The 15,966-nt window shown below is 43.0% G+C and overlaps 1 long non-coding RNA gene across 3 annotated transcripts in view; it reads left to right on the forward strand.

Moving 5' to 3' along the window:
* The window catches only part of LOC101012420, an 89,802-nt gene that overhangs the window by 2,372 nt on the left and 71,464 nt on the right, over positions 1–15,966 (forward strand). For all 3 annotated transcript variants that reach the window (XR_652059.4, XR_652055.4, XR_002515641.2), the window contains exon 2: positions 2,252–2,350. This is a non-coding gene — a long non-coding RNA (uncharacterized LOC101012420). The remainder of the gene's footprint in view (positions 1–2,251; positions 2,351–15,966) is intronic.

Below are 15,966 nucleotides of genomic sequence, written 5' to 3' on the forward strand. Positions count from 1 at the left end.
TACATGAAACCTAACCCTAAAGATTAACCCTAGAGGCCCTTCCCTTGAATAGACCCCAAGGAGGCTCTGAGAGGGGCCCTAACAGTGTGTTCAACAGGATCATACTTTGTGTTGTATTGCAGTTTTGTACTCCTATCCTTGAAGATAGATAGTCATCAAAATATAGATACCTCAGGCCCTATAAAACCTGGATCTGCCTTAAGAGATTTTAGTGTTGTGAAAAGAAGACTTCGGAATCAGAAGACCTGGTCCTGGCCAGGCACGGTGATTCACACCTGTAATCTCAGCACTCTGGGAGGCAGAGGTGTGTGGATCACCTGAGGTCAGGAGTTCAAGACCAGCCTTGCCAACATGGCCAAATCCTGTCTCTACGAAAAAATGCAAAAAAAAAAAAAAAAAAAAAAAAATAGGCCTAGGCCAGGCACAGTGGCTCACACCTATAATCCCAGAATTTGGGAGGCCGAGGCAGGCAGATAACCTGAGGTCGGGAGTTCAAGACCAGCCTGAGCAACATGGTGAAACCCTGTCTCTACTAAAAATACAAAATTAGCCGGGTGTAGTGGCGCATGCCTGTAATCCTGGGAGGTGGAGGTTGCAGTGAGCTGAAATCACGCTGCCTGGTCAACAAGAGCGAAACTCCATCTCAAATAAATAAATAAATAAATAAATAGGCCAGGCACAGTGGCTCATGCCTGTAATCCCGGCAGTTTGGGAGGCTGTGGCAGGCAGATCACGGGATCAGGAGTTCAAGTCCAGCCTGACCAACACGGTGAAATCCCGTCTCTTGGGCGGATCACAAGGTCAGGAGATCGAGACCATCCTGGCTAACACAGTAAAACCCCGTCTCTACTAAAAAGTACAAAAAACTAGCCGGGTGAGGTGGCGGGCGCCTGTAGTCCCAGCTACTCGGGAGGCTGAGGCAGGAGAATGGCGTAAACCCAGGAGGCAGAGCTTGCAGTGAGCTGAGATCTGGCCACTGCACTCCAGCCTGGGCGACAGAGCGAGACTCTGTCTCAAAAAAAAAAAAAAAAAAGAAAAAAAAAAAAAAGAAATCCCGTCTCTACTAAAAATACAAAAATTAGCCTGGCGTGGTGGCACGCACCTATAATCCCAGCTACTCAGGAGGCCGAGGTAGGAGAATCACTGGGAACCTAGGAGGCAGAGGTTGCAGTAAGCCGAGATTGTGCCACTGCACTCCAGCCTGGGTGACACAGTGCAAAGAAAAAAGAAAAAAAAAAAGAAGATCTGGTCCTATAACTGCTATCTGTGTTATTCTGGGCGGTTAACTCACTAAACTTTCTTGGGCTTTGGTTTCCTCGCCAGATTAGTTAAAAATAATACCTACTAGCCCAAACTGTTGTGTTAATCAAATGAGACAGTATCTGCAGAAGAAGTAATTAGTAAAACTTTGAAAGTGTTCTATAAGTATTTATGAATTAATGTCATAATTTGTCTCAAGTACATAAAAGGGAAAAATCAAAAGCAACTCCAAGGCTCTTACGTGGAAAAATAGAAACAGGGTGGGTGGGTGAGCTGGTGAAAATAATAAATAATACAGGTGAAATTCTTGCTCTTCTGCCAGATTTTCTTCCTGATTTGAGGCACACAACATTGAAGAAATGAACTAGGAAGCATAGGATGAGAAATCAGAGTGGAGAGGAAATTGGAGATCATCTAAGGCACTCCTGACTTTTTACGGAAATGGAAATTAAGGCCCAGGGACGCTAAAAGACTTGTCTGAGGCCTCCCATCTAATGATTGGCATGATCAGAAACTCAGTTTCTTTAAGTGTAAAGAACAAGTACAATCTTTAAGATAAAATATTTTGTCATGGGGGTCTTCTAGAATCATTACATGAGGCCGGGCGCAGTGGCTCAGGCCTGTAATCCGAGCACTTTGGGAGGCGGAGGCAGGCGGATCACGAGGTCAGGAGATCGAGACCATCCTGGCTCACACAGTGAAACCCCGTCGCTGCTAAAAATACAAAAAATTAGCTGGGCATGGTGGCGGGCACCTGTAGTCCCAGCTACTCAGGAGGCTGAGGCAGGAGAATGGCGTGAACCCAGGAGGTGGAGCTTGCAGTGATCGGAGACTGTGCCACTACACTCCATCCTGGGTGACAGAGCGAGACTGTCTCAAAAAAAAAAAAAAGAATAATTACATCAGAACCAGAGAAGACCTGGTGCTTTCTACTGGCTTTTAGCTTTATCACTATCACAAAATTCTTAGGATTCACCTTTCTGTTTTAAAGGTTGATAGACTGGATGCTGCTATGGTAATCTGCCTCAGGAAAATGCCAGACTGTTGTTTGCAAGCTTGTTAAGTGAGCAAAACTTGGGAAGATTTCAAGGTAAGAGTTATAACTTCATAAGTTAGTGATACAATAAGAAATGCAAATGCAAACTTCAAAAAATTATGATATAGGTACTCTTTAAGCCGAGTAAGTTGCTCTGTTGCTTTATCTGAAAAAAGAAAGATAAAATTACAGTGTGTTCTCCAGAATTCACCTACTTAACTTACATTCTTTCAGTTACTTCACCATTTCTCTGATGTAATAAATAGGAAGGTGCTATTTTGCCCATTTTAGTAACAATAATACAGGAAAGGATTCTTTTTTTAATTGACACGTTGTAAATGTTTTTTGGTGGTTTTTTTTGTAATTTTCATTGTAATTGCTGGCTTTTTGTATGTTTAGTTATTCTGGTGGTGAGGGATTTGCTTTACTGCTTCTTTGGGCCTTTGAGAATTTTTTTGTGCACGCACAGACACACACATACACATATATATAATATGTAATTATACATATTCTGGGTTACAGTTTGGTGTTTCCATACGAACAAATGTTGTATACTGATCAAAGCAGGGTACTTAGCATATCTCTCACCTCATGCTGTTTTGTAATATACAATACCTTATTGTTAACAGCAACCCTACTGTGCAATAAAACACCAGAACTTATTCTTCCAATCTAATTGTCACTTTGTACCTGTTGACAGCCTTTCCCTCTCCTCCTTTCCCCTATCCCCTTTCTAGTCTCAGATAACCACTGTTCTCTTTGCTTGTAGGATATAAACTCTTACTTTAAAAAAATTAGATTCCACAGATCATACAGTATTTATCTTTCTGTGTCTGGCTTATTTCACTTAACATAACGTCCTCCAGGTTTAACCATATTTTCACAAATGGCAAGATTTCGTGCTTTTTTTATAGCTGTATAATATTCTGTTATCCATATGTACCACATTTTCTCTTTTTTTTCTTTTTCTTTTTTTTTTTTTTTTTGAGACTGAGTCTCGCTCTGTCCCCCAGGCTGGAGTGCGGTGATGCAATGTCAGCTCACTGCAGCCTCTGCCTCCCAGGTTCAAGCGATTCTTCTGCCTCTGCCTCCCAAGTAGCTGGGATTACAGACACCTGCCACCATGCCTGGCTAATTTTTGTATTTTTAGTAGAGACAGGGTTTCACCATATTACTCAGGCTGGTCTCAAACTCCTGACCTCAAATGACCCACCCACCTCAGTCTCCCAAAGTGCTGGGATTACAGGCATGAGCCACTGTTCCCAGCCTCACATTTTCTTTATTCATTCATTCACTGTTAGATGTTTGGATTGATTCCATAACTTGGTTATTGTAAATAGTGCTGCAATAAACATAGGAGGGCAGATACCACTTCAATGTAACTGACTTCATTTCCTTTGAATACATAGCCACTAGTGGGACTCCTGGCTCATACAGTAGTTCTATTTTTAATGTTTTGAGGTAAAAATTTTCAACAAAGGTGCAAAGAACACACATTGGGAAAAAGTCTCTTAAATAAACGGTGCTGGGAAAATTGGAAAGTCACATGCAGAAGAATAAGACTAGACCCTGTCTCCACCATATACACAAATCAACTCAAAATGGATTAAAGACTGTCTTCCATAGCTGCTGTACTAATTTGTAATTCCACCAAAAAGTGTGAGTGTTGTCTTTTCTCCATATCCTAGCCAACGTTTGTTTTCTTTTGTCTTTTTTTTTTTTTTTAAAGGTGGAGTCTCACCGTGTCACTCAGGCTGGAGTGCAGTGGTGCAATCTTGGCTCATTGCAACCTCTGCTTCCTGGGTTCAAGCAATTCTCCTGTCTCAGCCTCTCGAGTAGCTGAAACTATAGGCAAGTGCCACCATACCTGGCTAATTTTTGTATTTTTAGTAGAGATGGGGTTTCACTATGTTGGCCAGGCTGGCCTTGAATTCCTGACCTCAAGTGATCCACCTGCCTCGGCCTCCCAAAGTGCTGGGATTACAGGCATGAGCCACCGTGCCCCAGCCTGTTTGTTAATAGCCATTCTAACTAGAGTGAGGTGATATCTCATTGTGATTTTGATTTGCATTTGCCTGATGATTAGTGATGTTGAGCATTTTTTCATGTACCTGTTGGCCATTTGTATGTCTTCTTTTGAGAAATGCCTATTAAGGTCTTTTGCCCACTTTTAAATCAAGAAAATTTGTTTTTCATTGTTGAATTAAGTTATTTATATATTCTTTAGATATTAACTCCTTGTGAGATGTATAGTTTGCTTATATTTTCTTCCATTCTGTAGATTGTCTCTTCATTTTGTTACTTGCTTCCTTTTTATGTACAAAAGCTTTTCAGTTTGATAGAATCCCATTGGTCTATTTTTTGCTTTTGTTGTCTATGCTTTGAGATCTTATTTTAAAACCCTTGCCCGACCCGATGTTGTAAAGCATTTCCCTTATGTTTTCTTTTAGTAATTTCATAGTTTCAAGTTTTGTATTTAAGTCTTTAATCCATTTTGAGTTGATTTGTGTATATGGTGGAGACAGGGTCTAGTCTTCGGCTTCTGCATGTAACTTTCCAGTTTTCCCAGTACTATTTATTGAAGAAACTGTCTTTTTCCCAGTGTGTTTTCTTGGCACCTTTGTTGCAAAACAGTTGACCATAGATGCATGAATTTATTTCTGGGTTCTTTATTCTGTTCCACTGATCTCTGTGTTTGTGTTTATGCCAATACCATGCTGTTTTGGTTACTATAGCCTTGTAGTATATTTTGCAGTCAAGTACTGTGATGCCTCGGCTTTGTTATTTTTGCTCAGGATTTATTTGCCTATTTGAGTCTTTTGTGGCTCCATATGATTTGTTTTGTTGTTGTTGTTGTTGTTGTTGTTGTTGTTGTTTTGAGACGGAGTTTCACTCTTGTTGCCTAGACTGGAGTGCAATGGCACAATCTCGGCTCTCTGCAACCTTCACCTCCCAGGTTTAAGCGATTCTCCTGCCTCACCCTCCCGAGTAGCTGGAATTACAGGCATGTGCCACCACGCCTGGCCAATTTTGTATTTTTATTAGAGACGGGGTTTCTCCATGTTGGTCAGGCTGGTCTCGAACTCCCGACCTCAGGTGATCCCACCTCCTTGACCTCCCAAAGTGCTGGGATTACAGAGTGAGCCACCGTGCCCGACTGTCTTTTTTATTTCTGTGAAATATATCATAGGTATTATATAGAGACTGTAGTTTGTAGATCACTTTGGGTAGTATGGGTGTTTCAACAATATTAATTCTCCCATAAACATGAAATGTCTTTCCGTTCCTTTGTGTCTTCTTCAGTTTCTTTCATCAAGGTTTTATAGTTTTCAGTTTAGAGATCTTTAACCTCCTTAGTTAAGTTTATTCTTAAGTATCTTATTTTTGTGTAGCTATTGTAAATGGAATTATCTTCCTGATTTCTTTTAGGAAAGGATTCTTTTTAAACACAATATTTTGTCATTAAGAATACTGCCCTCCCTCATAATATATAATAATTTAATAGGGAATATGGAAAATGTGATTTGCTTTTGAACCATGTTTGAAGAAAGGGTTTGCTAAGCACATACCTGGAGTAAAGAAGATAATGTCAATCCTAAAAACTTTTTTTTTAAAGTTGAGAGCCCTCTCATTCAGAATACCATCATCTAATTTCAGGTTATATGTCAGGTGTAGTCCTCCTGCTTTCAAAGGCCTGTGTCTGGATGTAGGGTGAATTTTGCCATTCTTTAAAGAAAGACTAACTCAGTATTCGTGAGATGCACTCTAAGCTCCTCCCTTGACCTCCCCCATTTCTCTTCAGCTCTCCTTGCTCTGTTTTGACCTATCACTTATCTTACCAGCCTGCACCAGTTTAGTATCCTAATCAGTTACTTCTCTGGCACTCTACTGACATGACATGACATGGTCAAAATAGTTTGCTAGAAAACAAAATGTTTGCAATAAAAATTTCTTCAACATGACAAATGAGTCAAAAATTATTGTTTCCAACTGCTGGTTTTTTGTATGTTTAGTTATTCTGGTGGCCAGGGATTTACTTTACTGCTTCTCTAGGTCTTTGAGAATTTTTTTGTGCACACACAGACACACACATACACATATATATGTTTCTTAAGGAATCATATTGTGTATACTGTTTTTTTTCCACTGAGACGGAATCTCTATCGCCCAGGCTGGAGAGCAGTGGTGCGAGCGACCTCGGCTCGCTGAAACCTCCACCTTCTGGGTTCAAACGATTCTCCTGCCTCAGCCTCCTGAGTAGCTAGGCTTACAGGAGTGCGCCACCATGCCTGACTGATTTCTGTATTTTTAGTAGAGACGGGGTTTCACCATGTTGGCCAGGCTGGTCTCAAACTCCTGACCTCAGATCCACCCGCCTCGGCCTTCCAGATTGCTGGGATTATAGGTGTGAGCCACCACGCCTGGCCACTGTTTACTACTTTTTAAATATTTGCAGGCTGGGTGTGGTGGCTCACGCCTATAATCCCAGCACTTTGGTAGGCTGAGGCGGGTGGATCATGAGGTCAGGAGTTCGAGACCAGCTTGGCCAACATGGTGAAACCCTGTCTCTAGTAAAAATATAAAAATTAGCCGGGTATGGTGGCAGGCGCCTGTAATCTCAGTACTCGGGTGGCTGAGGCAGAGAATTGCTTGAACCGGGGAGGTGGAGGTTGCAGTGAGCCGAGATCGCGCCACACTGCATTCCAGCCTGGGCAACAGCAACCCTTTGTCTCAAAAAAAAAAAAAAAAAATATATATATATATATATATATTTGCAATGGCTTGATAATATGAGACATTTACATTGCTTCTTAATAATCATCTAAGAATTAATTTAGATTAAAAAGCACAAAAGTTTGAAACATACCTAAAATTTTATGAAAATCTGACAGTACTGCTTTAAAACTTTAAAGGTGGCAAAACAATCCATATGGAAAACAAGCAGCTGAGAATATTCCTTTTTGACCTGTTTATCTTCGAATTCAATTTGTTTTCAACCAGATTACCTGAGGCTCAATCTATGTCATTCTAATTCCCACTCTGGTCTGATATGGCTTGACTCCTGCTCCTTGTCTTTGCTAGCCCAGGAGGATAGTTTTGACCTATGCTCTTTGTAACCTACATCATCGCTGTTTAGGATCTTTTCTAGGAAGCATTCTTTCTAGAGATGGTCCTATGTATTTGCCAGACCTGTTTTCTTCCTTGACCCCTAGCTACTAAAAGTCCTAACCATGAGTACCTTCCCTACCTCCCTCCTTTCCTCCCTCCCTCCCCTCCTTTCTTCTTTCCATCTCTAGTAAAGTATTTTAGGCAAATGGGATGGGGAGTTCAATAATAACAATAGTAAATTGATGACAGCCAAGATTTCTGGAATACTTACCATATGCTAAGCATTGCTCTAAGCACTTTAGATGTAGTAACACTCATTAATTCCTCACAAAAATGCTATAAACTAGGAACTGTTACAATCCCCATTTTATAGACATATACAGATACAGAGAGGTTAAGTAACGTCCCCAAGGTCACATAATCAGTATTGTCTCGAGTCATCAGAAAGTAGTCATCACGACCGGGCACGGTGGCTCACACCTGTAATCCCAGCACTTCGGGAGGTCAAGGTGGATGGATCATGAGGTCGGGAGTTTGAGAACGGCCTGGCCAACATAGTGAAACCCTGTCTCTACTAAAAATACAAAAATTAGCCAGATGTGGTGGCAGGCGCCTGTAGTCCCAGATACTTGGGAGGCTGAGGCAGGAGAATGACTTGAACCTGGGAGGTGAAGGTTTACAGTGAGCTGAGACCGCGCCATCGCACTCTAGCCTTGGCAACAGAGCAAGACTCTGCCTGAAAAAGAAAAGAAGTAGTCATCATTTAGTTTTCACCAAAAATACACAAGTAGAAATTGTCATTTGTAACTATTAATACCATAGGAGACTAATCAATAGAATTTAAGGCCATCTTGACTTAGAAAAACCCTGTTTTGGGTTCCTTTTATGTTAATAGAGTGAAACAATCATTATGAAAGCATGTGCCATGAAAGCTGCCATTGAAACCAGAGATTCACCAAAGAGAACTACCCCCTGCTTATCTGAATTTGGGGTAGTTATCAGTCTCTAGTCAGCTAAGTTGGGGACAAAGATGATGGGACATGGTTTTGTTAGCAGCTTAAATTTTTTTTTTTTTTTTTTTTTGAGATGGAGTTTCACTGTTTCACCCAAGCTGAAGTGAAGTGGCGCGATCTTGGCTCACTGCAACCTCCGCCCCCTGGGTTCAAGCAATTCTCCTGTATCAGCCTCCAAAGTAGCTGGGATTACAGGCATGTGCCACCACACCAGGCTAATTTTTGTATGTTTAGTAGAGATGGGGTTTCACCGTGTTGGCCAGGCTAGCCTCGAACTTCTGACCTCAGGTGATCCACCCGCCTCAGCCTCCCAAAGTGCTGGAATTACAGGTGTGAGCCACCACGCCCAGCCAACTAACAGCTTAATTGGTCGCCTATTTCTAGGAAGTTCTGGGTATCCTGGTCCCCATATTCCATGCTATAAGATCATTCAGTGTGAGAACCTGGACTTTAAAGCCCTCACCCAAAGCAGCAGCAGATAGTTGGAATTACTGGACGGCTGCACATCAAGCCTACTGTGACTCAGCCAAGGGTTGCATGCAGCGAAGGAGGCCTCTAACATCACAGTGACTGTCTTTGTGTATCTATCTGCCTGGGGATCCAGACCTGGGTGTTCTACCTGTACCTTCATACTGCTGCACTGGTGAGCAAGATGAGGCTTAAATAAAGCATACAATTCAATTTGTGGTTACCTCTGAGAACCCCAAATCTGCCATGGATCTCTGCACCACACAACACCTGTGACACCTGTGCCAAGGTGAGGTCCAGTAGCTACCACACCTACTTCTGAGCTGCATATTAGAGTGACGCCTTCCTGCCTACCCTCCCTCTGTCTTACCTTTTGCACAAATCATGGGCTCAGATGTTATACCTGTTATTGCACTCTGATACGATTATTTTATTTATTTATTTTTTTTGCAGTCATGGAATAAGGCCATACCCTGTGGGTAGGGTATAAAGGTTTCCCTCTATATGGTAGATATTATCAGTCATAGAAAAAGAGAATCCTCACACAGAAAAACTTGGAACATGGAACAGATGGAAGGTGGCACTTCTGGATATGCCTTTTTACATCTGAACTTGGAAGAGTTAAGAATTGTTGAAGGCCCTTCTCACTGATCAGGGGAAATAGCTTCTGTCACAGAGCTGCCTACTCCAGGAGAACCAAAAATAAAAGCAAACACTCATATTTTGTAAGTCTGTTCCCTGAACTTCTGTCAATCAAGTTTAATCTAAATCAAGGATTCAAACTGAGAAGCATTTAAGGACCAAGAAAAAGTTAATTAGCCCAGTATAAGTCAATAAGAAATGGTAAGCAGTATGGGGGAAAGGAGTGCCATACCCTTCTAGGCATCCAAATTCAAGCATTTACAATGTACTGCATGAAGCACTACCCTATACAGCACTAATAACAGCACAAACTTGCTTGACATTTCTACATAATACATTATTCATTAATTCAGAAGAAAAATAGAATTCTTAAAACTCCTAATTTCATTTTTTATTAATATAAAGGAGGAACCAACAACAGCAAAAAATTGTGTGGGAGTTAGAAAATAAGGACTAGGCAGCTGGGTGCGGTGGCTCACGCCTGTAATCCCAGCACTTTGGGAGCCCAAGGCAGGCGGATCACGAGGTCAGGAGATCGAGACCATCCTCACTAACACAGTGAAACCCCGTCTCTCCTAAAAAATAGAAAAAATTAGCTGGGCATGGTGGTGGGCGCCTGTAGTCCCAGCTACTCTGGAGGCAGAGGCAGGAGAATGGCGTGAACCCGGGAGGCAGAGCTTGCGGTGAGCCGAGATCTTGCCACTGCACTCCAGCCTGGGCGACAGAGCGTGACTCTGTCTCAAAAAAAGAGAAAAAAAGAAAAGAAGGACTAACTAAGTAGGCAGATGTGGGGTGGGGCCAACAAAACGTGGCAGCCAGCAGACCAGTCTATTTCACCATGGTCTCTGCTGCAGTATTTAAGAAATAGGTAGAGCCGGCTAGGCATGGTGGTTCACGCCTGTAATCCCAGCACTTTGGGAGGCCAAGGCGGGTGGATCACCTGAGGTTGGGAGTTTGAGACCAGCCTGACCAACTTGGAGAAACCCTGTCTTTACTAAAAATACAAAATTAGCCAGGCATGGTGGCACATACCTGTAATCCCACCTACTTGGGAGGCTGAGGCAGGAGAATCGCTTGAACCCAGGAGGCAGAGGTTAAATTGCTTGAACCCAGGAGGCAGAGGTTGCGGTGAGCCGAGATTGAGCCATTGCCCTCTAGCCTGGGCAAGAAGAGAAATTCCCCATCTCAAAAACAAACAAACAAAGAAATAGGTAGAACTGGGCATGGTGGCTCACGCCTGTAATCCCAGCACTTTAGGAGGCTGAGGTGGGCAGATCACTTGAGGTCAAGAGTTTGAAACTAGCCTGGCCAACATGGTGAAACCCCGTCTCTGCTAAAAAAAAAAAAAAAAATACAAAAATTAGTCGAGCATGGTGGCAGGCACCTGTAATCCCAGCTACTTGGGAGGGTGAGGCAAGAGAATCGCTTGAACCCCAGAGGCAGAGGTTGCAGTGAGCTGAGATTGCGTCCCGACAGTCCAGCAACAGAGTAAGACTCTGTCTCAAAAAAAAAAAAAGGTAGAAAGCAGAATGCTTCCTCCGGTGCCCAGGGTGATTTATGAAAGATCCCCAAGGAAAAGTTGAATATCAGAATGAGGGTCATTTTCACAGTCCCATCCCTATATGGAGACACTCCTTTCGTTATTACCTTTGGCAGATGAGGATTTGAGTTTAACAGACCTGATGGATTTCCATACAACTTCATAATTTCCCCCCATCTAAGACTCATGCTTCCATTTTTGTCACCATGGCCACAGCTGCTGAAATGGCTCACTAAACAGCCTTTATCCCCACACTGCACCACTAAATGGACAAGTTCTTTTTTCTCTAGTGTCTTAAATTCATGGCCTCAGTCTGAGGCCTTTAGTTTTATACTGCTTTGAGAGAGTCCTCTTTAAAGTCTTAGAGATATACATATACCTCTTACTGTTTACCACCTCTAATTTAATAGCAAGAAAGAAACTGGAAATCTTGTAGGAATATTCTCTATTCTTTTTTTTTTTTTTTTCAGATGAAGTCTCACTCTTGTCCACAGGCTGGAGTGTAATGGCACGATCTTGGGATCTTGGTTCACCGCAACCTCCGCCTCCCGGGTTCAAGTGATTCCCCTGCCTCAGCCTCCCCAGTAGCTGGGATTATAGGTGCCTGCCAACACGCGTGGCTAATTTTTGTATTTTTAGTAGAGACGAGGTTTCACCATGTTGGCCAGGCTGGTCTCGAACACCTGATCTCAGGTTATCTGCCCGCCTCAGTCTCCCAAAGTGCTGGGATTACAAGTGTGAGCCACTGCACCTGGCCAAGGAATACTCTTTGTTCTATGCTACCTACTAGGACAGCTAGTCTACTTAGTTATCCCCAAAACCAAAAGGATAGTAACTCAACAAGCTCAGAATACACCATTCTGCTTGCAGCCATTGTTTTCACCACTACTCCATTTCCCCCTGCACACATAGCTCATTACCTTGTCGCATGTACACTTGCTATAGTCACAGCAGGAACTAGAATCTGGAGATGTTACATGTCACACAAGAGGTCAATGAGAAGCACAAAACCATACATTGCAAATGGGTAACATATCAGTGTGACCATCCAAGCAGAGGATTAGGTATGGCCTTCGTCTCATGTTCCCATTAGGCTCAGATGAGCTAGATAATGGGGTTTTGCTCCTGTTTCCTATTCAAAGATTAGTCAACCTGGGAGCTTTCTAATTCTATCATATGTATTTCATTTGTTTCACTAGTTACTCATTTGATCAACCCAGGGAAGACCATAACATGAATGAAACAAGTATGCTTTAACTGTAATATGGGATTGCATAATTCCGGCTACCAAGACCATTTAACAGAATCCAGTGGAATGAGGGAAGTGTGGACTACAGGAGTTAGTGGGGGAATTCTCAGTCACTGCAACCATGCTTCTAAACAAAGGCCTTCACCAAGAACCTAGGGCAATCTCATTCCATCTGCCAGAACTTGTAGGGGTATCACTAAATTATGCTTAGTCAAAATTATAATTTGTAGTTTATAAATACTATAAAACATATTTAAATCTAGGTCTACTTAATTTTTAGCTTCTGTTCTTAAGTGCTGGATTATTTTCATTCGTTTGTTTTGTTCAAAATCTTGACATTATAGGAAAGGATGGAGATGAGGAGGATGATGAGGCAGGAAAATACAGAACTGCTTCATAGTCCCAACGCTGAACCTTTCTACATGCTGTTTCTTCTTCTTATAAAGCACTTCTTGGCCAGGTGTGGTGGCTTACACCTATAGTCCCAGCTCTTGGTGGGCAGGTCACTTGAGGTCAGGAGTTCGAGACTAGCACGGCCAACATGGTGGAACCCAATCTCTACTAAAAATACAAAAAAATTAGCCAGGTGTGGTAGCGTGCCTGTAGTCCCAGCTACTTGGGAGGCTTAGGGAGGAGAATCGTTTGAACTGGGGAGGCAGAGGTTGCAGTGAGCCAAGATCATGCCACTTCACTCTAGCCTGGGTGACTGGGTGACAGAGCGAGACTTCACCTCAAAAACAATAAATAAAAAAAAAAAATAAAAAGCACTTCTTCCTTCCGCTTGGTAAACTGTGTACAGAATAACATGGAGATGGAAGAGAGGCAGGTAGATTAACGGGGAGCAGTTTTAGTAATTATATTCTGTGATTCAGACCTCTTCTTAATTCAGCTTTCCTGCTAATTAATGTAAATTAATAAGGTTTCTGCTGGGCGCGGTGGCTCACGTCTGTAATCCCAGCATTTTGGGAGGCCGAGGTGGGTGGATCACGAGGTCAGGAGACTGAGACCATCCTGGCTAACACAGTGAAAACCCATCTCTACTAAAAATACAAAAAAAATTAGCCAGGCGTGGTGGGGGGTGCCTGTAGTCCCAGCTACTTGGGAGGCTGAGGCAGGAGAATGGCGTGAACCCAGGAGGCGGAGCTTACAGTGAGCTAAGATCGGGCCACTGCACTCCAGCCTGAGCAACAGAGCAAGACCTTGTCTCAAAAAAAATTAATAAGATTTCATAATTATTATATTTACCAACCAGGTTCTTTCTACATAATTATTGTTTACTTTCTAATAAATTACTTAGAAAGGCCACCTACAAATCCAAATTATATGCAAAATGTTTCATTTCCTATTTCCTTCCCAGGGATGCATAATTATTCTGGAAAAATCATTGGCAGCTGGGCATGGTGGCTCATGCCTGTAATCGCAGCACTCTGGGAGGCCAAGGCAGGCGGATCCACCTGAGGTCAGGAGTTCAACAAAACCAGCCTGGCCAACATGGTAAAGCCCCATCCTTACTAAAAACACAAAAATTAGCTGGGCTTTGTGGTGCACACCTGTAGTCCCAGCTACTCAGAAGACTGAGGCAGGAGAATCATTTGAACCCAGGAGGCAGAGATTGCGGTGAGCTGAGATGGTGCCACTGTACTCCAGCCTGGGAGACACAGCCAGACTGTCTCTCAGAAAAAAAAAAAAAAAAATTCATTGGCTTGTAAGTTAAAATCTTTATCTTGCTCTACCTTCTCTAGAATACCTACATCTCTTTTTTTTCTTTTTTTTTTTTTTTTAAGAGGGAGTCTTGGTCTGTCGCCCAGGCTAGAGCACAGTGGCACGATCTCGGTTCGCTACAAGCTCCGCCTTCCAGGTTCACACCATTCTCCTGCCTCAGCCTCCCAAGTAGCTGGGACTACAGGCACCCACCACCACCCCCAGCTGATGTTTTGTAGTTTTAGTAGAGACAGGGTTTCACCCTGTTAGCCAGGATGGCCTCGATCTCCCGACCTCGTGATCCATCCGCCTCGGCCTCCCAAAGTGCTGGGATTACAGGCGTGAGCCACAGTGCCTGGTCATTCTTATTTTTTTTAACATTACATATTCACAAACTTTACCAATTCATGGAAAGGATTCCTCTAGGATATTGGTGGACCTCTTGAAGCACTAAGAACCTCAAGCAAAATGTATGCAGTCTTTGTACTTTAAAATAAAGTATTGGCCGGGCGCGGTGGCTCACACCTGTAATCCCAGCACTTTGGGAGGCCGAGGCAGGCAGATCACAAGGGCAGGAGATCAAGACCATCCTGGCTAACACGGTGAAACCCCGTCTCTACTAAAAATACAAAAAATTAGCCAGGCGTGGTGGCGGGCACCTGTAGTCCCAGCTACTCGAGAGGCTGAGGCAGGAGAATGGCGTGAACCCAGGAGGCAGAGCTTGCAGTGAGCCAGGATGGCGCAACTGCGCTCCAGCCTGAGAAACAGAGCTAGACTCCATCTCAAAAAAAAAAAAAAAATTAAAGTATTTCAACCAGGAGCAGTGGCTCATGCTTATAGTCCCAGAACTTTGGGAGGCCAAGGCAGGATGATTGCTTGAGCCCTGGAGTTTCAGACTAGTCTGGCCAACATAGCCAGACCCTGTTTCTAAAAAAAAAAAAAAAAAAAAATTAGCTGGATGTGGTGGCACACACCTGTAGTATCTGCTTTGGGAGGCCCAGATGGGAAGATTGCTTGAGCTCAGGAGGTTGAGGCTGCAACGAGCTATGATCATACCACAGCACTCCAGCCTGGGTGACAGAACAAGACCCTGTCTCAAAAAACAATCTATTTCATAGATAAACATTCAGGCATTCCAAATTCCTACTGTGTTGTCTACTATTAAGAATGCATGCTGGCTGAGGCAGGAGTTCAAGACCAGCCTGGCCAACATGGTGAAACCCCATATCTACTAAAATACAAAAATTAGCTGGGCGTGGTGGTGAGTGCCTGTAATCCCAGGAGGCTGAGGCAGGAGAATGTCTTGAACCCAGGAGGCGGAGATTGCAGTGAGCCGAGATCTCGCCATTGCACTCCAGCCTGGAAGACAGAGTAAGACTCCGTCTCCAATAATAATAATAATAATAATCATCATCATCATCATCTGTGGAATTTAACATTCCTTTAAACTTAAAAAATAAGAAAAAGTAAATTAAAAAAAAAAAAAAGAATGCATGCTGGGGTCTGCTCAGTGATTCGCAAGGCAGGAGATCTCTTGAGCCAAGGAGTTTGAGACCAACCTGGGCAAAGTGGCAAGACCCTGTCTCTACAAAAAAAATTAAAAATTAGCAGGGCATGGTGGCACACTTCTGTAGTCCTAGCTACTTGGGAGGCTGAGGCAGGAGAGTCATTTGGGCTCATGAGTTTGAGGTTACACTGAGCTTTGATCATACCACTGCACTCCAGCCTGGGCAACAGAGTAAGACCTTATTTCAAGAAAACAAACAAACGAAGAATTCAGGGCTGGGTGGTGTGGCTCACACCTGTAATCCCAGCACCTTGGGAGGCCAAGGCAGGCAGATCGCTTGAGGTTAGGAGTTTAAGACCAGCCTGGCCAACATAGTGAAACCCTGTCTCTACTAAAATTACAAAAATTAGCTGGGTGTGGTGGCAGGCACCTTTAATCCCA

The sequence above is a fragment of the Papio anubis genome, chromosome 1 (assembly GCF_008728515.1).
Source record: "Papio anubis isolate 15944 chromosome 1, Panubis1.0, whole genome shotgun sequence".
Taxonomy (NCBI): domain Eukaryota; kingdom Metazoa; phylum Chordata; class Mammalia; order Primates; family Cercopithecidae; genus Papio; species Papio anubis.